The following is a 26,621-nucleotide window of genomic DNA, read 5'->3' as shown; positions in this document are numbered from 1 at the left end:
TCCTTTTAATCCTCAGTGGTCATTAGTAAAAGTTGACCTTCATCACTCATCCTTGGACTTGAATCAAAGCCCACATAAAGAAAAAAAATCAACATTCTTTACCCAATGAACTTTAAACTTCAGAGATAATTTTCACGTACCCAAAACATTATCATAACCACCAAATATTTCTACTTTTGGGGTGGTCCCAATACCTCCAAAACCCAAAGTACACATAAACAAAAGTCTAGCTAAAGAACTCATTGGAAATATAACAATTCAATGCCTAAATGAAAGGTTGCGCAAGGATTTTGATGCTGACGGAGTTTTTGAAGAATTTTACGTTGTATAACATTTGTTAAAATAACAATGATACAGGATGTAAAACAAATGCACCTTATGGGTCCTTTGGGGTTTTCAAAACTTAAAAAAAACCATGTGGAAACTTGAATTTCATATTTCACCAAAATGAACTAAAGTTGGCTAACTTCTAATGATTCTTACTGGCCACAGAGAAAATGTTATTACAGCTTTGTTGCGGATGGAAATTCATCGGGTCAAAGGTCATCTTTTTGTTTGTTGTGGCTAAATCAAGATTAACCCACAATGCAACATTGCCAAACAACAAAATGTTGTCTTGTTAATCTATGCTGGGAAAATACATTAAAGCATTCCTGTCAATTAATTGTTTAGATAGTTTTTGGATGCAGGCACTATTCAATTTTTGGTGGTCTCAAAGACCATCAAAAAAAAGAGAAATATTTAGATGGAAGCAATACTCCTTTAGACATTTAAAATTATTTTTCATGATAAAGCCAGTTTTCAATCTCAGGTGTATGATTAAAATCAATTAGATCACTCTTCCAATGTCAGCTGCAAGATTCTCCTGACAAATGAAATTATGCTAAAAAAGTGTTCCCCTTGCTGTTCAGCCCTGTCTTTGCATCATTCACATGCACAAATGAGATTAAAATTTGCTGCTCTGGGATTTCAAAAGGATATTTTCCATAAGAACATGAAAAATACTGGGAACCCTGTGTAAGTAGACTTTATATTCTCATGTGGTATGGCTCGCTGGATTCTGACTGCCACCGTATGTTCCAGATATTCATGAACTAACAAAAGACAAGGAAAGGAATCATAATTCCACACTCTAATGTTTTCATAGCTTGAGTTTTTAAAAAATGTATTCATAATTTCTAGAGAAGAAGTCTTGCTCATCAATGGAATTTGCTCAATTCTAATGAGTTCTTGTATATTCTTTTGTCACACTATTGAATTTTTTGGGAATTTTCAAATGAAGTTATATTTCTTTGAACTTTGTGAATAGCAATTGTCTGCTCCCAGGAGGAAAACTAAGCCCAGAAGCCACCAGAGGGAGCTTAAACTCTAGAAAACATCTGAAACTGAATCAACAACCTTAAGTGCCTGTAATACACAATTTGTTTATTCATGCTGTAAATATTTTATAACACAAAATGGAAACAATGCGTGATCTTGGGTTAAATTGTTTCCCATAAAATATCTTAAATATATTTTGAAATATTAATGGTGAATATTAAATGTTTAAAACATTTAATGGGAACCCAAACTGCAGTGAAAATTTGAATACCATAGGCCATAATAAAACAAAGCACTTGCATTTTAAAAGTTCAAAGATTACTTCAAATTGTTTATTGTACCCAAATCTCAACAATAGACCATAATAAAACAAAGCACTTGCATTTTAAAAGTTCAACGATTACTTCAAATTGTTTATTGTACCCAAATCTCAACAGTCCTTAACATCACAAAATGAAAATTAGGACGACTAACTAACTTTCTCAACATCCTGTAGGGTGAATTCATCATAACCTTCAAACTCCTGCTTTCCGACTGCAAATTATGGATTTGTGAGAAATGGGGAGATGAGTCATGAAGGACAGGAAGGGAATGGTTAAGATGGACAAAGAATTTCAAAGTATTCTCAATTATAAATATTGATTGAAATTTCAAAATAAATATTTATTTTAATTCTAGATAGATAGTGTTTTTGGCACTTAACTCACCAGAATAGGGAAAATATAACTCCCTAATGGTATGAGAGTAGAGTAACACTACTATCCATGATCAAGTAATAAATTCCTTAATATCCATCATAGCATGCATGATCCAAAAGTTTACTTGTTGTTAATTAAATTATTTGATAAATTGCCCAAAATGTTTTCTAAGCAGTATTTAAAGCTATTATCTATTTTTATCATGTTTATTTGTTGTCACATAGTAAAATGAAACAAATAAAGCCCATAAAGAATGTAGCATGAGTAACTGTAATTTAAATACCCATTTATCTGCTTTGCAATTCACCTCTTGGCTATCACTTAGTCAACTAGACTTCAGAAATAAGGTCATGTAATCATTTCTGCTAGATTTCAGAAATAAGGGCATATAGTCATTTCTGTATTGCATTGCTCTATTTCCTTATGAGATGAATAATGCAGTAACAACACCCCCTTCCTCCTTCAGGCCAAAACATTGAAGTTCAATTGCAAGTGTTAAAGGAGCATTTCTGCTCACAGCTACCAATTATGACATGCATTTTTTCAGTTTATTACCAGAACTCCTTTGGGTAAAATATTTTGACAGTAGAAGTGTTGTTCACTTTTCAACATATTTATTTTAAGGAGACTAATTCATTGAAAAATAACAGCCCTATAATATCCAAATGTTATTGTCTTAAAAATAGGTCTATAGGATAATCTATGAAATAATTTGTTTGCCCAGTAGATGGAATGAGTCACATGTCATGCATCTTTTAGAAGATTAAAATTATTTCTACATGAGTGTTTTTGGTTGATGCATTATTTTGATTTCTTGATTTGCCACTCTTTACGAGGTGCAATTACTTTTGCATCAAGGTGAGCTCTATCACAAACTATTAGCTTCCGTCAGAAAGCATGTAGATTCATCTGCCCCTGACATTAATGGGGAGGCTCAGTGACTGTGTGAATGTGACAGCAGACAAAGAACAGAAGGCAAGGTCAGGGACATGGATGTAGATCTCAAATGTATCAGTCAATGACAATGGCCTGTTAGACTGGCTGGTCAGCAGATGGGTGTCCAATAGCAATGTGATGCCACAGCTGAGAACTTAAGGGAGTTTCCCTGGACATTGGATGGGAGTTGAAGGCTTGTGGCTGCAACAGTGAGTGGAGGTGTTGGTGAGTATTGTTTAGATCAAGACCACAATCAGAAGTCCGGTGGGGGAAGGAAGTTTATTTAAGATTCCAGACTTCTATCTCTGAGGGCTAGTAATAATTCCAGAGGTCAGGGCTGTAATCATTGCTGTGAGGTTGAGAGCATGTTTGTGGGTTTTCAGGATGGACTTGTGTAGCAGCTGACCCATGAGCAGCATAAAACTAGATTATATTTTTTTAAATTACCTCAGCATCTCCTAGCCAGTAGACTCACTTTACACTATTGCTGTTGTCAAGCAACAGATAGCACTGAACTTCCCAGTATGAACTTTTGGTAACTCCCCCCATCCCACCCACCCTTCATTAATCCCACTCCTCAGAATGAGATGAGGATTACTGCTGGCAAGGCAGACAGCCTGATTGTGAAATTCCCATTGAACAGCTGCTTGTGGAGGATTGCATATCACCAGCAGTTTGCCCTGACGAAGTAGATGTAGCATAAGCACAATTGATTCCACACTTCTTTCTTCGGGTGTTGTGTCAGCTCTGGCTTAGCTGGTAGTATTCTTACCTCTGAGTTGGAAGGTTTTGGGTTCAAGTTCTACTCCAGGATTTCAGCAGAAAAATAATTTCTGACATTCTAATCCGAAGAGAGTGCTACACCGTTGGTGGTGCTGTCTTCTAAGATGTTTAACTGACTGCACTCTCAGGCGCATGTAAAGACCCAAGGACTTTGTTTTCCAGGACACCAGAGGTAACTGCTGCAAAACTCTGATGAAAATTCCAAAAGCAGACTGTCTTCTACATATCTGTTTGTTCACTATTATTTTTCCTCTTTATGGACTTTATTGTGTGCAAATTAACTAACATGTTTCCTACATTACAACATTAGCAACACTTCAAAAGGACCCAAGTAGCTGTAAATGCTTGAAGTTGTTCTGTAAAGATATCAAAGGTGTTTTATCAATCCAAGTCTCTCTTTTTTCAGTCTTATTTCTATCTCATGAACTATAAGCAAGCATGGTGCATTCCAGAGTGAAGACAAATTGCACCCCAGTATGTATTTAATGTCACTTTCTTGAAAAGAAAATCCAAATTAGAGTGTTCCGAATATTGAAATTCTGACCTAGTGTAGATCATTTTAAATTCTTCCCTCGGATACAGCAACTATAAATATTGTAATCTCAATGTAGACATCATCTATATGAGTTTCACTTTATTTCTAGTCTTGCCCCATTGCCTCCAGAACAGTCCCACTGTGAAAATTTGATAATATTGACACTTTTGTACTGTGGTTACAATTTATCATATCATCACAATATGGCTGAAGAATTGCAGGTTGAATTTAGTCATGCTCAGATTAACCACACTATGCATGTCAGTTAGGCTCCAATATGTGATACTTGGTGTCACTCATGTTGCTTCTTTGGTCTCCACATCACTGTGAAATGTACCTGCATTAACAATGAAGAATACGAAGATTCAAGGTCACTGTTTTAATAGTACCGTCCGTTTCAGTTCAGCATGATTGCTCTGCCAACTATGTTCAAACTTTATTCCAGACTAAATCTGAATTTCCAACTTCATGTTTACACAACACTTCTAACTTCCAGGATTGAATCAACTCAGAAATTAGGAATTAAAATGTTGCATTTGATTGACTGCACTGAACAGAATCATCTTGAGGTGATAGCTGTGTCATTCAAACACAGATATATGCAGATCATTTTCAGAGCAGAGACATAATTAACCATCAATGCAGTGCTGGTTTGGTGACTAGATGATTTTTCTCTTCATTCAGTTCACCAATTTAAAAACCTAGGGTGAGTAAAAGTTCATTTGAATTAGCAATAAATGAGTTTTCACTCATATAGCAGGCCCAGCACCTTAGGGCAACCCACACTGCGTTCTTTCAGGCTCCATTTGAATCTTTAGTCTCTCTGCTGGATACTGCACACAAAGACGCAAGTGTTATTGTGTTGTGGTCCTGTCACACAAGTGTGCCTGAGACCTTTTTAAGCAGATTGACAAACTAAATTATGAACAGCAATTTTAGCAAGTGGAGAATTCTGATTAATCTTACAATGTCTAATTGTTTTGAATATTGACTGTATCCCTGCAGTTTATATTTGTTTGCCAAGATCCACCCTTAGAGAGACTGTTTTACTGATATTGCAATGGACAGGGGCCATGAAAAGTAGTGTGCACTTCATCTGTGGACTCCAAGAAGTGCATTGTCTGCATTATTCCTCTCACATAAACTGTTTTTTTGTTATTCCCTTGCTGGTTATGTTATATTTGGGAATCTCTGTATTTGTTACCCTGCATGATTTCCTTGGGAAATACTATCTAAATTTCTCCCAGGAAATAAGCAGCTTTTTTTTATTGTTCCCAACCATTTCTCATTTTTATTGTCTTTTTAGCTCTTCTGTATTTTTGTTATCTGGATTTGTCTTGCTTTTGTTCTTCCAAGAAAATTGCCCTGTTCAATAGCCTTAAAACAAAAAACTATGCAAAATGCCCTTAGCATTACAATACTATATATACAACAGACGTGCGCATAGAAAATACCCTCAGATGTAGACAAATTGACTGGCCGAACTACCCAAGCAGAAAATGCATTCATTAAATGGTGAGTGAAGAATTAATAAATTACCGTCTAAATAGATATTTAATCTATATTTTACAGACAAAATGGCCATCAAATTCACACATACTCAACAAAAAATTATCTGCAATATTTCACATCTTTACTTGAAGTTCTGAATTTAATAAATAGAAACAAGCCCTTATTGCTTCTTTGTTCTTGTAGCACTGAAAATTATTATGTAAAAAGAATCTTACTTTAAAGAAGATGTCCCAAAGATTTTTCTGTAGATTTAACCAAATAACATTATCTGTCTATTCCATGGTTCCTCTTGGAAACAGTTAATATGGAAAAAGGAAGCACTTTGCAATGGAATTTAATAAAATTATATCAATGTGAAAATTGGCAGAGAGCTTATTGAGGCTGATGGGTAAAGGAATTAAATTAACGTGCATAGCTACAATGACAAGACCTCTGAAGCACCCTGAGTTAATGAGTGTATCTACTGATATTAATTCAGCTCCTTTGCACTGTTGGGCTCAGCAATTCTTCCCATACAGTTCTCTCATCCATGTCAAGAACATTAAGCATTCAGACAAAAATGTTTTCTGAAATATCAATAGAAACAGACAGAAGACACATTGCCTCAGAATTTGATTCTATTTGCCATGCAGTAACCAGTCTCCTATGTTGCCATTATGGTGAGCAGGGAGCAGTCACTGCCAAGAAGCTGAAAGTTCAGCACCTACCATACTGGTAAAGGCCAAATTCTAGTCCTTAAAGAACCAGTTGTCTGTCTTCAGCATAGCCACTGTGCCCTAACTTTTTACACTTTATTAATATGGCAGTTAGAATATTTAGTTGTTATAACTAGTGTGCACTTTCTAAGAACTATTCTGGTGGTTTGGGAGATCATTTAGAAACTGAAAAATGGGCACTACAAAATTAAGTATCCAATCCATTGGGTTTAAATTTGCCTGAAGTCTATGGCTATGTCGAAGACAGACATTAGATCCTTTAAGGACAAGAATTTGGCATTTAACAGTTTGCTAGGTGCTGAGTTTTGAGCTTCTTGGCAGTGAATGCCCCCTGCTCACCATAATGGCGACATAGGAGACTGGTTACTGCATGGCAAATAGAATCAAATTCTAAGGCAATGTGTCTTCTGTCTGTTTCTATTGATATTTCAGAAAACATTTTTGTCTGAATGCTTAATGTTCTTGACATGGATGAGAGAACTGTATGGGAAGAATTGCTGAGCCCAACAGTGCAAAGGAGCTGAATTAATATCAGTAGATACACTCATTAACTCAGGGAGCTTCAGAGGTCTTGTCATTGTAGCTATGCACGTTAATTGTAATGTTAAATTGAATTATTCCACTCATTCCAGGAACTTTTGTTTTTAGTGAACTTTTTGTTGAACCTTTTGTCTTATTGGAACATATCTAGGTTCTACCTTGATCCCCTAAAAGTATGACACAGGTTTGAATCTTCATTTGAAGCACAACTAAGTACAAATAGTGATGACAATTTTCTGAAAAGCTTCCACGTAATATTAGATGATATTGAGTTTTGCCAACAGTGTGAATGCATCTTTAATATTTCTTATGATCTTTATCTGTCACGGTTTAAAATCACACAACACCAGGTTATAGTCCAACAGGTTTAATTGGAAGCACACTAGCTTTCGGAGCGACGCTCCTTCACCAGGTGATCGCTCAGAAAGCTAGTGTGCTTCCAATTAAACCTGTTGGACTATAACCTGGTGTTGTGTGATTTTGAACTTTGTACACCCCAGTCCAACACCGGCATCTCCAAATCGTCACAGTTGAATTCTCTTCTCAAATGAAGTTATTTTTCTCATTCTGAATATCCCTGTTTTATTTTGAATATATGCATGATGTTCACATAAAACTGAATATCTACTGAAATGTTCTATTCATTACAGATTCAGATTAAGCGTTGCACCAGATTAAATACTAAACTTGCTGTTTGGTTGTTAGGTTTTAAAAGTGTAATTTACCCACCATCAGCAAATCGGCAAAAAAGTATTTGAATTATAATGTAAATTACATTCAGCACAAGTTGGGATTCTGCAGTCTTTTTCACTAGTACTAAAAAGATTATGTTAGAAGCTGGCCCCTTCCACAAAGCTGCTCATATCCATTGGGAGTTTTGGCTGACTGCATCATTTGTGGGTCTTTGAAGAGTGACCAGAGTTAAGCAGGTTCTTCTGGACACAAAGACATAAATAGGCATGCTTTAAAATTATTTACCGTGTATATATTTCAGTTTTACTAAATATGTGTTCAGTAATATGAACTGAAACTTCGAGGCAAAAATGCTTCTCAAGACTACAGGAATTTTGGTTGCAATTTACACGCAAGTTGTTGATTGTGAACTGAGCAGAAACTCTATCTTACCACACTTGCCTTCTTTACATTGTTTGTGCCCATGTATCAACCATGTTCAATCAAAAGGCTGTGATCTAAAACCCATTTCTGTAATAAAATAAAGAGGTATTCCTTAATTCTTTCTTGTACACAAGCAGCACATAACATTTCCTTAACATATGGACGGGCAGGTGACCTGCTCCCAAGCCTCTGACAGTACTAGTTTCAAACTGCTCATTATGAGGTGAACGAGAGTGGCCCCAGGTGACTCCCCCATTGATTTTCCCTCCTTCCCTGTGGGAAGCTTGTAGCCTCCACTTAGCAGCTCCAACTAACAGCACAACTGAGACAGAGAATTTGGCTTATGGGGAATTACCAGTGTATGGTACACTGCTTTGAAACACTAGCATACTGCATCATTGAGGGTAACAATATTAAATCTTGTGAAAGAATCAATTTTTCACTCACAAAAGACTATTGCTCCACTTCAATCCATCAGGTGGCTTTCTCACAGTGGGTTGAACAGCAGTGTTAAAAAAAAGCCATTGTTCCTCTGTTATGAAATTGTGGCTATTGAGTCCAAATGCTAGATATGAAAGCGGGATACACATGCCGATGCATTTTTTTGCTTATTATATTGCTTTACTTACATTGTCAATTGGGAATTTACATTTGTTGTTCTTTAGATCTGCCTTATTTTGCACTACAGGACTTCTTTTTTACCAATTCTGATTTCTGCAACAGTCTTACTTCTTCTTCCTGCTTAATCCAAAGTGCACACAGGGTGGGGATTCCTCTGAAGATCTCAGTGATATTTCATACATTTGGAAGAAAAAAGGCATAAAAGTCTTTTGGGGACAAAGTCACATCTGCAACTATACTTCAACAGTGAGAGATTCACTAGTTTTTACACCAGATCTGTATTAAGTGGGACAGACTGTCATTCTGTTTATATCAAAAAGACTTGTTTTCAATATTTACTTCATAAAGAAGGCTGCCATGATAGTTATGTCACCTCCTGGAGGCTAACCTATAGATGATTTGTAACACAGTGAAGGCTTGTTTCATAGGAATCATTATTGCATTAAATTTTTACGTCACCACAGGTGTCGTATGTCAAATCACAGTCAACCATCCATGAATGCGCTGAGCAGGCAGTAGTCGTCTTGTTTGAAAGGAACGCCATATTAAGAATTATCCCAGTGGAATTGAGACATCAGGTGAACATAGGACATAGCTTACCCCTCCTTGGTGGGTTCTCAAAAGTGAAGAGAACTGTGGATACTTCTATAGCATGTTGAAATTGGTTATCAATTCTGACAAACAAGGTATGCAAATATGTAATGTGGATGGTGCCGTGGAGCACCAAATTGTGCGACCTTTCTCGTATAGATTACATGAAATGATACATTTTCCCACCCATCAAACAGAAGTTGCATTCCTCGTTTACTTGTATGTAGATTCTATCTCCTGCCTTCATATTGGATTTAGTTTCATATCAATGTTTGCCAGCATTTCTCCCTTGACAAAAATGATTAAAAACTTAAAATCCATATTGCTGCTTGAAAAGGCCAAACAAGTTAAATTGAGGTTGGTGCAACTACTTAAATTTGAACTGCTGCTGCTTTTTCCGCATTCCCCATGAGGCTAGCTCCTGGTATAAGACCAAAGGCACACTGGCAGTTCATGCTTATTATTTAAAACACTTGCACATTCAAAATGCTGTACATTCTTTGAGTTAGTTTGACATTTAACAGTGCAGCAATCATGCACACAGTACAATCAGAGAAGCTGTTTACTATTACAGTTGAAAAGGGTGGTGCTGGAAAAGCACAGTAGGTCAGACAGAATCTGAGGAGCAGGAGAGTCGACATTTCAGGCATAAGCCCCACATTCCTGATGACGGACTTAAGCCTGAAATGTCGTCTCTCACGGTCTTTGGATGCTATCTGACCTGCTGTGTATATCCAGTGCCACCCTTGTCGACTCTGATTCTCCCTGTTTCACTTTCTCACTGTTTACTATTACAATCTTTTTTTAAAAAATATAAAACTGCTTGTGAATGGGAAATGAATGCACTCTCAAGTTCATGCCATAAAATAATGGGATACTTCCCTAGGAACCATCATGATAGTTTGAGCGGAATTTTTGGCAGATGTTCCACAAGATGTAATGTTCCCCTCTTTGGGGTGGATAGGGAGGATGAGGAAAAAGTTAGATAAAAATGGAGGGAATTAAAAAAGATCAGAATCTTAAAATTAAGAAACATCTTACCAGTTTTTCAGTTAGTCATTAAATGATACCTTCAGAGTTTCACTATTGAGCAGTGACTACCTTATATCTATGTATTGGCATCTCATTAAAACACCCAACTTGCCTAATTCCTATGCCACTTCCAATTCTCTCTTTTCTTAAGAAAGTCAACATCACAAGTTCTGAGCTTGTAAATCAAAGTTGTTACTTGGTGGCTTCAGCTCGCCAATTGCTAATTTTGGCCATTATGCAACACGCCTGCATGCATCCCAATGTCTGTCCTTTTGTCCATCCAAGCTAACATGGGCCAAATGACCAGCCTCAACACATCGAGGTAAAAACAATGACTGCAGATGCTGGAAAGCAAATACTGGATTAGTGGTGCTGGAAGAGCACAGCAGTTCAGGCAGCATCCAACGAGCAGCGAAATCAACGTTTCGGGCAAAAGCCCTTCATCAGGAATAAAGGCAGTGAGGCAGTGAGCCTGAAGCATGGAGAGATAAGCTAGAGGAGGGTGGGGTTGGGGAGAGGAAGCCTCAACACATCGTTTTGTGTGCACTCAGTCTAACTGACATACCACTTCAGCCCTTCAGAACTTGACTCAGAGTTCAAGGACACTACAATGTCAGTTCAATTTGTGCGCAGGGGCACACATACATCTGATGGCTCTCAGCTTGAATTCTTAGCGTTCACACTTTTACTTCGTGCTTGCCTGGAGGTGGACAGCCTCTAAAGGTTGCATTATCTTTTAGCAATTGGGAGAGGTAGGCAGCTTTTCATGGTGAGCAGTATTGAATGGACATGTCACTGTATAGCATCATGTTATATTAATTTTATACTACAACATGTGCTAGAGCTTACACAGCGAAGAACTGCACACTCTTCAAAACAATGGTCATGTCCAAAATTCAAAGGGGATCAGGCCTTACTAGGGTCAAAGGGTCTTAATTAGTCATGGAATATTGTCATAGTCAGTCAAGGGGCTCTTCCAATCCCAGTCTAGGAGGTTGGTCACAGTCAGTCAGGTGCTTATTCTTCCACGGTCCAGGGATCTGTGTCCTAATTGCTTCTGGGAATTGGCACACTGTCAGCCCAAATCCAGCAATTCTGAGATTATTGGTATGTCATTCAAGGTGGTATGAAGATGTCATCCCTGGGATAAGGTCAATTTTTCTTGTAAAAAGACAAAGGAAAGGATTGAGTATGATGTGGAAGAGCTGTTAATGGTGAGGCAGGAGTAGCAGAGGTTTGAACTGTCCCCAGTGAGTGGGCAACACTGGACAAGGAAGTCTTGTAGTTTGGGAGAATGATGTGTGGGAGAGCCAATGAAATGAGGAGTTGTTTCTTCAGCCAGAGGATGGTGAATCTGTGGAACTCATTGCCACAGAGGGCTGTGGAGAATAAGTCACTGAGTGTATTTAAGATAGAGGTAGGTTGTTGATTAGTAAGATGATCAAATGTTACAGGAAGAATGGGGTTGAGAAACATATCACCCATGATTAATGGTGGAGCAGACTCAATGGGCCAAACTGCCTAATTCTGCTTCTATATCTTATGCTCTAAGAGAAAATTGCATTCTCTGAGACTTGTGGAGAGGAAGTGGTCGCCATATGGAGTGAAAGGTAACAGAGAGAAGATGATTGCACTGACCCTTTGGAGAGAAGAAGATCATTTGCATGCATTTTTTTTGTATCTGTGACACAGCACTGGCCCAGGCCATTATCTCAGCCCAGGTGGGCTGTGTCTGGTCGGATGGTGGCCAGCGGGAGCAGAATAAAGCACTGCCCTCTTCTCCACCAATGCATGCACCAGCACCTCGAAGTCCCTGTCCACAAACCAAGGAGGTAACTTGCCTTTTTTGGGATATTGATGATGGTGCAGCATGATGATGTGAAGGACAAGTCCTGACTTGTATCTCCTGAGGTGGTGTGCATTTGGCCTTTAAATACAGCACCAGTGACATGAATGCTGGGAGGTCCCAGCAGTGTTGAGTACTTCCACCTATCCTGCCATGTGATTATACCGAACCAGTGCCAGAGAGCTCGTTGAATAAGTGATAAGGTGAAGAGTGGGGGAGAAGAGAAGAGATGGTGTACACCATGAAAAATAGGACACCATGAATCTCATTTGGCAAAGAAATTTAAATGGAAAGAGGAAAGTTCAGCCCACAGACCCCGTGCTAGCATAAACTCTCTGATGTCTTCAAATCATTCATCCTTTTAAAATAATTGCTTCACAAAGCTGATATGTATCACGACATTTTGTTTTCTGTTCCTTCATAGAAGTTTACAAAAAATTTAAACACAAAATAAGGCTGATGCAAGATTTTGGTTCCCTTTGATTGGAAGGTCAATGTCACTTACAATTTTAAACTGAATTTGATGCAGCCAATCTGAATGTTTACTAGACATGATTGATTGCAAAAGCTATGTCAGATGCAAATAAGTTTTCACAAGTTTTGGAGAATGTATCAAGTTTGTCATAATAACCACAAAAGCAATGACAATTTAAGTACAGCAGTTATCAGCTGATCCCTCCCACAATGCTAGTTTATGACAGTGGTTAACTAGACACAACTTTCTTGTTCCTTTGTGTTTTAAAGTTCCCCTTCTGACTTTAGTCTTCCTTCTCAGGCACCAAACCATCAAAAATCATTGCACATTATCTCCTTGGCAGCCATTACGGCCTATGCATGACCTGAGACATCCGGAACACCATTGTGCTTATTAATACATGAACAGCACATAAACAGTTCATAGTCAGTCTTAGTGTGGCTAGGTAATGTGTGCTAAAGTCCTGTTTTTTAAAAGTAATGGTCACCTTTGTGACATTCTTCCTATTGTTTCCTGATTCATTTCTTGAAATGCCATTCACTTTGTAAGAGCATATTTTTATGGCAACTTAGCCCTCTTTGCTGACTGACCCCATGGATTTCTACTGAGATAACATGGCAGTAGTGGAACAAAGTACAGAACTAACCTTCATTACAGCCTCAAAGGGCAGAAAAGCCTCCAGTACAGCAGCTTAATGTGGGAGAAGAACAATTATTGCAGAATAAGTGTCTTGAGTAAAGTTACAACAGCTAATCATGCTAAAAAATCTATGTCATCAGAATACTATTGCCAGGAAGATTTAGTTTCAGAGGTGGGCCATATTGAACACAAAATTGGAAGTCCTGAAGAAGACAATTCTTGAGACATTGAATAGTTTCGAAACTGGTCAATAAGATCGAAACTGAGGAGGTTTATATACTTCTGAGTGGAATTTGGAAATACAGCAGATTATGTTGTTGTTTACCAAGGGGTCAATGAAACATCAAATACGTGCAAAGAGGCGTTGAAAGAATTTCACGATTACTTAGCCCTCAAAATTAATGCAATTCTTTAAAAGAGCAAGAAGAGTGTAACATACAGGTCAATCAAAAGATGATTTCATTATTGACCTCTGCAGGGCAGTGGAGGGATATAACAATGCTGAATAAAGTAAAATTCGTAAGTGATAGAATTGTTGTATGCATTACTAATGAGTCTTTGTCAGGTTTACTACAGTCTAAAGAAGACCTAGCTCGAGAGAAAGCCATTTAGATAGTGAGAGAATCAAAGGTCTGAAAGCAAAAACAGATCAATCATAATAGAAGAAGATAAAACCTAACACAGAAGAACTATGGAATCAATGAGCCAGACCAAATATTTTGTCATACAAACATCTGCCAATAGGCATCTCACGAATTTAAATTTAGACATGGGAATGAGCATCAGAATATTATCAGATAGTGAACTTTGGTTAACAAAACACTGCATACAACTAAAAGAAGTTCACTGCATGTTCAAGGGCAATTGAACTAACAATGATGGTGTTCCAACAAAGGGGTTACCAAATACCAGGAAGTAGAGTAAAATTTCTCCTGAGTAGCAGAGCATGTATTGAGTTCAAACTCATTCAAAAGGTGGAAGAAGTTAAACAAAAAGATGTCAAACAAAAAAAAACAAAAAAGAAAATTATGCTAGGTTCCAAAAGTTTGACAGTAGAACCTAAACAAAATGTAGGAACTTATGAGGTTTGTTATATTAGAATCAATTTGTTTCATTGTTAATAATATTGAAAGCTGGTCTGGCTGAAATGTTTTACATTGCTACCAAAATTGAACAAGGTACAGAATCCAAGTGGCAATAACGTCCAATGTTTAAAAGGCACTCCATTGAATAGTATTTCAGTTTAACTCTGTTTTTAGGTCCCATGTTCCTGATAAGGGTCTTATTTCCTGTCGAAACTTTGGTACATTCTATTCCTTCCTGGTTGCAAAACTCCCCAAGAGCCATCTCTAAGCATGACGCAAACATCACACTCCATTGTTGCATTGGTAATGTTGGGTTCTGTGACTCAATTAGTGTATTGTATCTACACCTGTGGTTGAGGAATTTCAATTTTTAAAGAGTTCTATGCTCTACGGGTATAAGTTTTGGAGTCAAGGAATTAAAATATGTTTTTTTCTTAAAAGTTATTTGCTATAATTAAGGAGCTTTAAATGAAAGTGTTTAGATTTAAATTTAAAATGCCTTTTCTGCAAGCAAGTAGCCAGTATTGAAGATTCATTTCTCTTGTCAGGGGCTGATTTTGATTGTGTGTCATTTTTTCTACTGCACAATGGTGAAGTGAAATGACTTTCCTTATCTCAGAATTTGTTTGATGTGGTACAGTTCCTGTATGCAGCAAGTGAGAAGCATGAGCCATTGTAAAGCCAGTGGTAAAGCAGGTATGGCAGAGGAGCTATTTTCAAATCTCTTTTTCCATATTTCTGATTTAGCATTACAATTTGAGCCAGAAATGTCCAGCAAGAGATCAAAGAAAAGTATTAGAAACGTAGTGAAATTGAATGATTTCAAATATTGTGAAGTACGTAAGTGAGCCACTGAAATTGCAAGAGTGCTTGCTGTACTTCCTGGGACAGTGAGAGCAATCCATGGTGATGCTGACAAACTCAAAATAAACTGCATAATATGTTAAAGCTTTTCATGCTGGCAGAGTGAGTCAGTTTGGGAGCAGCATCATGGAAAGCAAGGAAAAGACTCTTGGCAGTCCAGATCGAAGACCAAAACCAGCACTGATTGCCTCTTGGTGTGATGGTCACCCAAGAAAAAGTCAAAAGCTAGTCAGGGAACTGACAGAATAATCAGGGGAGGGTGTGCAATCAGAGAGTTTCAATGCTAGTTAAGTATGGTATGAGCATATCAAAAAACATTTGTGTCAGCATAATGCTAAAATGTCTGGTGAGGCAGCTAGCAGTGATACAGAAGCAACTAATGAATTCCCCGTCCATTTGGAGGAAGTCATTGAAGAATGTGTCTACTCGATCAGAAAGACAAAGCTTTCAGTGTTGATGAGATGGGGCTTTTTTGGAAACTTATGTCCCGGCGAACATAAAAGGGCAAAGAAACTACCAGACTTTAAAGCCGAGCAAAATCCACAGGTGGAATCTTCTAGATGTCAGAAAGACGTAGGGTCAAGCATGAGTTGTGGCAGACTCATGTGAGAAGTCCAGCAAGGTCTAACACAATGTCAAACACAATCACCTGATGAAGGAGCGTTGCACCGACAGCTAGTGTGCTTCCAATTAAACCTGTTGGACTATAACCTGGTGTTGTATGATTTTTAACTTCAAACACAATATGCTGCATCTCTTTTGCATTTGACAAGCAGTGCGGAGCCAGTCAAGAGGAATTATAGTTTGTTAAATTAATTATTGATGCCACAACTCGCCTTAGCATTGAGCTTCCAAACGCACAAAATTCACAACCTGGAAGTCAGAGCAGATACCTGGCAACTTCAGACCCCTACTGGCTGCAAAGGGTCTCCATATCACCAATCCCTCCATCTATCTCTCTCTCTCTCGCTCTCGCTCTCGCTCACTCGCTCTCGCTCTCTCACTCTCCCTCTCGCTCTCTCTCTCTCTCCCGTGACATTAGCATTGACATTTACCAAATCCTCAGGATTATTACCTCTCTAATCTACGGGCATGCCACCAAGTGAAACAATACTATGGTTTTAAGAGGTGTTTTATTTTGTGGAGAGGTTGTGACAGAGGTGTCAAGTGGTCTGCTTCAAGCCAATAAAGAAAAAGGCTTGTGAGGCCTTCTTTACTTTTAAAGTTGGAACAACAGAAGCAACCTGAATGGGTGTGGTTCAAGCTCCAAAAGAATCAAGATTTTTTTAGTTTAGCTTTCAGCTCTTGGCGTTTGGCAGATGCAATACATCTCTCTTTGCTTTAACAAAACCATGGAGTTCTTTCTCTCTCTCTCTCTCTCTCTCTCTCTCTCTCTCTCTCTCTCTCTCTGTCAGTTTTCTCATGATGTTATTTCCTCCTGGACTGGAGAATTGCATATGAGACAATCTATTTTTTGTTCTGGCAGCATCTTTGGAGAGAAAACAGAGTTAATGTTTTGGATCCAATTACCTTTCCTCAGAACTAGCAGCAGCTTGGAAAGATGGTATATATAGAGGTGGGGTACCAGAGTGACAGGATGGTTGGAGATGGAGCCAAGAGGGAGAAAAAGACAGACAAAAAAAAGGAATGGATAATCGTATGTCAGAGAAGGAGAAAAGCTGACGATGGAGACTATGAGCAGATGGAAAGGTGTTCACCATTATCCATTTCTTCCTCAGCCAGTTACAGAGCTGTTTCAACGATCACTCACAAGCTTGTTCTCCTAAACTTCTAACACTAACATACCAACTGAGGGGTCAGTATCTGGTCTGATGGGGGTGCAGAAGGCAGCCTTGTCAATGCTGCTTCAGGTGCCTCAGTATGATTGTCCTCAGAGGTTGAGAATATGGCTTTTGGTGGAGCTGGCTATTTCACTGAAGAGGTCATGGACATTCTGCTGGCACATGCAAGACACAAGGGAGAAGGCATAGTGCCTAGTGGTTGAAGTGGTGTGCAATATATGACACTAATGGTGGAGTTACTGTGAGAGCTGCCATGGAATAAAGAATAGTACTTACTTGCTTGGTGAGACAAAAATGTCTCAGAATCTCTACAGGAACATTCCAAGATCAAGAGTTCTCTTCTCACAGGAATGAGATGTTGGACATTCTTCCACCCATCTGGAGTGCCCTAGTGTAGGCTGTTTTCACTCAGATTGAGAGAAAGGGAGGGATTGAGAGAGAGCTGAAAGTTGGTAGCTAGTGCAGATTATGGAAAGGTGGTGAGGTGTACTAAGATAGTGAGTAGGCAGGGCAGAGGTCATCTAGGATTGGTGGTTTGGGGAGAGTGAGACTAACTGAGGGAAGATATTTCAGGCATTTGTGAGAGTGGTAGAGCATGAGCCTTTGGTGGGAGACAAGTGTAGTATCAGTGATAGAATAATAGTGAGGAAGTAGACAAAAGAGTCTGGCAGTTATCTTGGCAGAACAGAGAAGTTCATAGACCCTCTTACAGCACTATTGGTCTGCACCATGAGACTGTGCTGATCTGGATGAAACCTCAGACCAGGATGCCAAGGTCAAGTGCCATGGTCTCCTCTGCCTGCCTGGTTAAAGAAGGCACCTCTCCTCTGCATCAACCTGTCCAGGAGGATCTCAGACTCCTGTCAGAGAATCACAGGCTATCTTTTCACACTGCATCCATCACCAAGGAGGGCAGTTTTGGAATGCGTGTTTGTCTGAGTATAATGTGGTCTTTTAAATATGGCATGGATACCGGGGTGCTGCTGTTGTTCTGAGTATGGCACATGGTAAGATGGGGGTAAAATCAGGTATGATGTACATCGCACGGGGAGGTTGGTAGTCAGTGAGGTGAGTTTGGTAAGAAACAGCAAGAAATTTCATTAGCCCTCAGGGTGAAAACCCTTTAGCGAAATTTTGATGTAAGATTCAGTTCACGTTTGGCTTGAGGGAACTCACACAATTGTTATTATCCATGTTTCCAAGAAAAGGAAATGAAATTAAGTAAAGTCAGTGAGATTTGTTTTTACTGTCACCACCTTCTTATTTAGCCTTGTTCATTGTGTGTCATTGGTCCATTTTTGGAAAGAGCAGAGAAGCAATGTTCAAGGCATGCATTAATTTAACATTTTATTGCCAAATGGAAAGCAGGTGCCAGTGAATTAGCTGCCCGTTTCAGTGCTGGCTCTGTTGTGACTTCAATGGATAAGGTAATCAGGCAGGCTGTAAAACTAATGGTTAATTCACTATCACTTATTTATCACCTGGTGATAAAAGTCAAAATCGCCCTTGATATCTAGTTCAAATTATAAGGGGTCTCTGAATTAAATTATCACATCATTTGATATTAAACAGCATTGGCATACCTTTGAACCCAGTGCATCGACAGGAATGAATAATGTCATTGTAAGCAGCTTAGACAATCCCAAAACTTTATAACAAAAATCTTCACTTGACTCTTTGAATATGTAATGAATAGCACAATAGGATTAAGTTTCCCTTAAAGTGAACCACTCTTGTTTCAAATTCTTGTCACAATTAGATATTTCCCATGTACGTTATGTCAGAATTCATGTTCTTCATTGTGAATAAGTTTCATATTTAGAACTCTAAATGGATGTTCACTATGTGAAGGTAATTGTTGTAAGAGTGTCCAGCATAATCTTTCTAATCTCTACATTATTATTAACATAGCCAATGGAAATCAAAACCCTAACCTAAGAATTTATGACCATGTGACATTATTATGACACAAACTAGAAATCAGTGTTTAGACGACTCAATTCCACACCCACAAGACGATGCTACTCAAAGACAATTCTCACATTTCCCCTGCCCACTGCCAGCACTTTTGAATGGCTCAGTGGAATAAGGGTGTTACACTTCCAAACCTGCTGGTGTGTTTTTTGGTATTGATGATAACCTTGAATTAGATGTAAAATTGGTAAGTTATTGCAATAAAAGAGTAGTTGAAGTTCTTTGGCAATCATTTGATAATTTGTTTTCAAGTGAATTGAATGCATACGGATCACAGTATTTTTTTGTCCAAAATCATTTAACATATGGCTGGACTTCTGTCTTGATAGTGAATTTAACTTGTCTGAAGTATGTGTTTTCATCATATGCTTTTACAGCTCCTGCATCCATAAAACTACATGTTTTATGGCTAGTTTCTGTCATCTTTCTTACCTTGGAAAGAAGGGAAGTGGACTAACTTAATTCTTGAAAAGTAATAGTGCTGAAGGGACAGAGCACAGAGGAATCTCAATTATCCAACATTCAATTAACCGAATTTTGGATTATCTGAACAAGATCGCACAGTCCCAATGCTTGGCTAACTATGTTATCCAGCACTCGATTGTTTGGCATTCGATTAACCGAACGAAATACTCCCCGCCTGTGTCCTTCGGATAATGAGGTAAAAACAATGACTGCAGATGCTGGAAACCAGATTCTGGATTAGTGGTGCTGGAAGAGCACAGCAGTTCAGGCAGCATCCAAGGAGCTTCGAAATCGAAGCTTCATCAGGAATAAAGGCAGTGAGCCTGAAGCGTGGAGAGATAAGCTAGAGGAGGGTGGGAGTGGGGAGAAAGTAGCATAGAGTATAATGGGTGAGTGGGGGAGGGGATGAAGGTGATGAAGGTGATGAAGGTGATAGGTCAGGGAGGATAGGTGGAAAAGGAGATAGGCAGGTAGGACAGGTCCGGACAAGTCATGGGGACAGTGCTGAGCTGGAAGTTTAGAACTAGGGTGAGGTGGGGGAAGGGGAAATGAGGAAACTGTTGAAGTCCACATTGATGCCCTGGGGTTGAAGGGTCCCAAGGCGGAAGATGAGGCGTTCTTCCTCCAGGCGTCTGGTGGTGAGGGAGCGGCGGTGAAGGAGGCCCAGGAGCTCCATGTCCTCGGCAGAGTGGGAGGGGGAGTTGAACTGTTGGGCCACGGGGCGGTGTGGTTGATTGGTGCGGTTGACCCGGAGATGTTCCTTAATCTGCTCCCAGGAGGATCAGTTCCACCAGAGAACACACTAGATGGCCTCCTTCTTTAGAGACCGCAATTTCCCTTCCCACGTGGTTAAAGATGCCCTCCAACGCATCTCGTCTACATCCCTCACCTCCGCCCTCAGACCCCACCCCTCCAACCCTAACAAGGACAGAATGCCCCTGGTGCTCACCTTCCGCCCTACCAACCTACGCATAAACCAAATCATCCGCCAACATTTCCGCCACCTCCAAACAAACCCCACCACCAGGGATATATTTCCCTCCCCACCCCTTTCCGCCTTCCGCAAAGACCGTTCCCTCCGTGACTACCTGGTCAGGTCCACGCCCCCCTACAACCCACCCTCCCATCCTGGCACTTTCCCCTGCCACCGCAGGAACTGTAAAACCTGCGCCCACACCTCCTCCCTCACCTCTATCCAAGGCCCTAAAGGAGCCTTCCACATCTATCAAAGTTTTACTTGCACATCCACTAATATCATTTATTGTATCCGTTGCTCCCGATGCGGTCTCCTCTACATTGGGGAGACTGGGCGCCTCCTAGCAGAGTGCTTTAGGGAACATCTCCGGGACACCTGCACCAATCAACCACACTGCCCCGTGGCCCAACATTTCAACTCCCCCTCCCACTCTGCCGAGGACAGGGAGGTCCTGGGCCTCCTTCACCGCCGCTCCCTCACCACCAGACGCCTGGAGGAAGAACGCCTCATCTTTCGCCTCGGGACACTTCAACCCCAGGGCATCAATGTGGACTTCAACAGTTTCCTCATTTCCCCTTCCCCCACCTCACCCTAGTTCTAAAATTTCAGCTTAGCACTGTCCCCATGACTTGTCTGGACTTGTCTTACCTGCCTATCTCCTTTTCCACGTATCCACTCCACCCTCTCCTCCCTGACCTATCACCTTCATCCCTGCCCCCCCACTCACCCATTGTACTCTATGCTACTTTCTCCCCACCCCCACCCTCCTCTAGCTTATCTTTCCACGCTTCAGCTCACTGCCTTTATTCCTAATGAAGGGCTTTTGCCCGAAACGTGGATTTCGAAGCTCCTTGGATGCTGCCTGAACTGCTGTGCTCTTCCAGCACCACGAATCCAGAATCTGGTTTCCAGCATCTGCAAGTCATTGTTTTTACCTAGTTGACTTTAACCCTACTGCGAATCCTCTTGCAAGGATCCTGCCTTGAAGAAGTTTTCCTCCTCTCTCTACAAGAATCTCAGGGAGTGCCTCTCCCACTGCAACTCCCAGGTCATTTCCTCTGCCCTGAAGCTCTTCAACCATGTCCTGAAACAAACTCGCTACCACAGCCACATTCGCTTCCTCAGTGCCTGCCTCCGTAACCAACTCATCCCACACAGATTCCGGACCACCTTTAAACCAGCAGAGTTCGGACCCGAACAGGACAAACAGTACAGACTACAGATTCAAAAACACCAGCAACAGTTCTCCTTCAAGATCCTCCGCTCCACGCTTGCAGCAATGCGCCGGCACCGAACCTCTCTCCAGTCAGCCCTGCCTCAGCTGAGGGCCACACTCTCTCAGAATTGCAAAGGACCCACTCTGTACTACATCTTCAGGAGAATTCATACTCTCAACAAACAGTATTTCAATTCCATCTCAAACATCAAAAACTGTAAGTACAACAAATTTTTATCTACCCACCTCCATAACCAGCGCTCCTCAAACATTCCAGAAGATTCCCCTGGCCTCAGAATCTATTCTGCCAATAGTCATGTGGCTAATGCAGCTGCCACCCCCACGCTGATTGATGATATTACTTCCGCCCCCATCATGGCCACTCCCACAACCACTTCCACCCCTCACAATTCCTATGCATCACACGTGACATCACTTCCACCCTTCACATCATCGCTGATGCCACATGCTCAGTGACTTCCGCCACCCCTACTGCCGTGGTCACCACCACTTCCACCCCCACCAGCGCCACTCACCTGCATTCTGCTGACATGCCCCCCCACAGACCCCACTGTCACTATCCCCACCCCCCAGAACCCCAAGGGGAACACTACCCCTGCTCATGACTCCACCCCCATTCCCCCCACCATCACACCCACTCCAGTTACAGGTTCCGCCCCCACTCCCAGCTCCACACCCACACCAGATCCCAGCTCCCAGTCCTGCTGAGTCTTCACCATCCCCCCAGACCTCCCCCTCACTGAGGACGAACGATCAGTCCTTAGCAAAGGACTCACCTTCATCCCCCTCAGTCCACGCATCAATGAATTTAATACACACCGTGACGTCGAACAATTCTTCCGTCGCCGCCACGTCCGAGCTTACTTTCACAATCAGGACTCCCGCCGACCTTCCGAGGACCCCTTTGCCCACCTCCAACACACTGCATCCACCTGGACACCCCGCACTGGCCTATTACCTGCCCTCGACCTCTTCATTTCCAACTGCCGCCGGGACATTAACCGCCTCAACCTGTCGACACCCCTCCCCCATTCCAACCTCTCACCCTCACAATGCGCAGCCCTCCAAACCCTCTACTCCAATCCCAACCTCACCATCAAGCCAGCAGATAAAGGGGGCGCAGTGGTAGTCTGGCGCACTGACCTCTACACCACTGAAGCCAAATGTCACCTCTTCCTACTGCCCCCTCGACCATGACCCCACCCCCCATCACCAAACCATCATCTCCCAGAACATACAGAACCTCATCACCTCAGGGGATCTCCCACCCACAGCTTCCAACCTCATAGTCCGGGAACCCTGCACTGCCCGGTTCTACCTCCTTCCCAAGATCCACAAGCCTGACCACCCTGGCCGACCCATTGTCTCAGCATGCTCCTGCCCCACTGAACTCATCTCTACCTACCTCGACACTGTTCTATCCCCCTAGTCCAGGAACTCCCCACATATGTTCGAGACACTACCCACGCCCTCCACCTCCTCCAAGACTTCCGTTTCCCCGGCCCCCAATGCCTCATCTTCACCATGGATATCCAATCCCTCTACACCTCCACCCGCCATGACCAGGGCCTCCAAGCCCTCTGTTTTTTCCTCTCCAGACGTCCCCAACAGTACCCTTCCACCGACACTCTTATTCGTTTGGCCGAAATGGTTCTCACCCTTAACAATTACTCCTTTGAATCCTCCCACTTCCTCCAGACCAAAGGGGTAGCCATGGGCACACGTATGGGCCCCAGCTATGCCTGTCTCTTTGTTGCCTACGTAGAGCAGTTGATCTTCCGTAATTACACCGGCACCACTCCCCACCTCTTCCTCCGTTACATTGATGACTGCATTGGTGTCACCTCGTGCTCCCGCGAGGAGGTTGAGCAATTCATCAACTTCACCAACACACTCCACCCTGACCTTAAATTTACCTGGACCATCTCTGACACCTCCCTCCCCTTCCTGGACCTCTCCATCTCCATTAATGACAACCAACTTGACACTGATATTTTTTACAAACCCACCGACTCCCACAGCTACTTGGATTACACCTCTTCCCACCCTACCTCTTGCAAAAATGCCATCCCGTATTCCCAATTCCTCCGCCTCCGCCGGATCTGCTCCCAGAAGGACCAGTTCCACCACAGAACACACCAGACGGCCTCCTTCTTTAGAGACCGCAATTTCCCTTCCCACATGGTTAAAGATGCCCTCCAACGCATCTCGTCTACATCCCGCACCTCCGCCCTCAGACCCCACCCCTCCAACCCTAACAAGGACAGAACGCCCCTGGTGCTCACCTTCCACCCTACCAACCTTCGCATAAACCAAATCATCAGCCAACATTTCCGCCACCTCCAAACAGACCCCACCACCAGGGATATATTTCCCTCCCCACCCCTTTCCGCCTTCCGCAAAGACCGTTCCCTCCGCGACTACCTGGTCAGGTCCACGCCCCCAAACAACCCACCCTCCCATCCTGGCAATTTCCCCTGCCACCGCAGGAACTATAAAACCTGCGCCCACACCTCCTCCCTCACCTCTATCCAAGGCCCTAAAGGAGCCTTCCACATCCATCAAAGTTTTACTTGCACATCCACTAATATCATTTATTGTATCCGTTGCTCCCGATGCGGTCTCCTCTACACTGGGGAGACTGGGCGCCTCCTAGCAGAGCGCTTTAGGGAACATCTCCGGGACACCCGCACCAATCAACCACACCGTCCCGTGGCCCAACATTTCAACTCCCCCTCCCACTCTGCCGAGGACATGGAGGTCCTGGGCCTCCTCCACCGCCGCTCCCTCATCACCAGACGCCTGGAGGAAGAACGCCTCATCTTTCGCCTCGGGACACTTCAACCCCAGGGCATCAATGTGGACTTCAACAGTTTCCTCATTTCCCCTTCCCCACATCACCCTAGTTCTAAACTTCCAGCTCAGCACTGTCCCCATGACTTGTCCGGACTTGTCCTACCTGCCTATCTCCTTTTCCACCTATCCACTCCACCCTCTCCTCCCTGACCTATCACCTTCATCCCCTCCCCCACTCACCCATTATACTCTATGCTACTTTCTCCCCACCCCCACCCTCCTCTAGCTTACCTCTCCACGCTTCAGGCTCACTGCCTTTATTCCTGATGAAGGGCTTTTGCCCGAAACGTCAATTTCGAAGCTCCTTGGATGCTGCCTGAACTGCTGTGCTCTTCCAGCACCACTAATCCAGAATCCTTCAGATAATCAAGATTCCTCTGTACTTGGACACAATAGTCAGGGCAAATCTGGTTTTCAAAATGTCATAGATATATAAACAACATTTGGAGGAATGTCCAACTTGGGCCTACATTGGATGTGTGTTAGGAAGGAAAAAATCCATTTCGTGCGCAGAGGCCCTGTGGTAACATAAACCATTTCTGTGGTTGGAACTTATTTAAATACTATGGTAAACCTCCTATTCTAAATGAGCACATACCAGCAGGTCACTATTAATGAGGAATGCAGCAAAGCTCTTTCACAAAGCTGAACCAAAAGCTCGGCCCTTGGAGTATTAAGGCATCTAATCTAGTGCCACACTGAGGATTCAGTAACAGGTCTTCTGACCTCAATGAAACCTGCGGCTCTGTTTTCTGAGAGACCTCCTTTCATCCCTCTCAGCGTCATTGATCAGGGCATTCAATTCATGCCATCCATATATAAAGTATGCACATTGGAACAGAGTTCAAAACCTGACATGGGACCCTGGGTTCAACATTTTGATCAGGCTTAACTTGTCACTTATTTCAAGACTAACCAAAACTCAGCCAGAGTATTGGGAAGCCAGAGGTAAAACCTTGTTTTAATTTCCATTTTTAAATACCAAGGACCCCAATATTTAGAAGAAATTATCTTGTTTTTCTAATCATTCTGCATCATGTCAGATTCTACTACAGTTTAAGAACTGTTATCCCTGTGTAAGAGGCAGTCTGTTTTGAAATCAGAACTAAGAAACATGAATCACTGGTGATTCATATTATTAAAAGTAGTTGGCGGCTGCAATTGGAGTGGTGAAAAGTTTTAAATCTTATTCTTCCCAGCCTTCAAAATACAGTTAAATATTTATTTGTTTTAACGTGTTCCAATTTGTATTAAAAATACATTTATTTTAGAAATAGTCGTGGGATCATTGGCTAATTTGTCTGTCTCAGCAGATGGCCTCAGCATTACTGAGCTGAGAATAAGAGGGTCCCTGCATCTGGTTGCTAACCAGTGATATCTGTTGAAAGATTCATATGTGTGTGAATATTGGGTGAGAGACATTCGCTGAGGTCACTGTGAAACACAGTTGGGATACATTTATGAATGAATATCCTGCCAATACTGGCTGTCCTAACTCTCTTGGTTGAACTAACACAAGCCTTGGCACCTGTGGAGTCATGTTCCGCTCAGAGATAAAGCTTTCTCTGAAGAGTGGGTAGAAGAATATTGGATAAAATGTGCGTTCCTGGAGGTTCAAAAGCATGTTCCACATCTTGGAAAAATAATCTCAAAATCTATTGTGATTTTTTTTTCTTATTTTCAACACGCAGCATCAATTTTTCCATTTTTGTCTATCATCCCCCCCCCCCCCCTCAACATATAAAGCTTGAGGTAGTTCTTAAGTATTCTAAAACTTGAAAATTGTCATTGTTCTGGAAAAGAATGTGCTCACAGTACACACTCAAGTTCTGCTGCATTGCGGATTCTCTTCTAAAGTTCTGCACATTTATATCCATTGTGTTTTGATGACACAAAGATTTTGCTTAATGTTTTGAAATATCCCTTAATGTTTAAAATATCCCTGGAACTTAGTAATTGGCAGATGTCCTTCAATCAACTGCTCCCTAAGCATCATCTTTAT

Source organism: Chiloscyllium punctatum, chromosome 38 (assembly GCF_047496795.1).
Source record: "Chiloscyllium punctatum isolate Juve2018m chromosome 38, sChiPun1.3, whole genome shotgun sequence".
In the NCBI taxonomy this organism is placed as follows: Eukaryota; Metazoa; Chordata; class Chondrichthyes; order Orectolobiformes; family Hemiscylliidae; genus Chiloscyllium; species Chiloscyllium punctatum.
The sequence above is the reverse complement of the archived record's forward strand: the minus strand, read 5'-3'. Positions refer to the sequence as shown.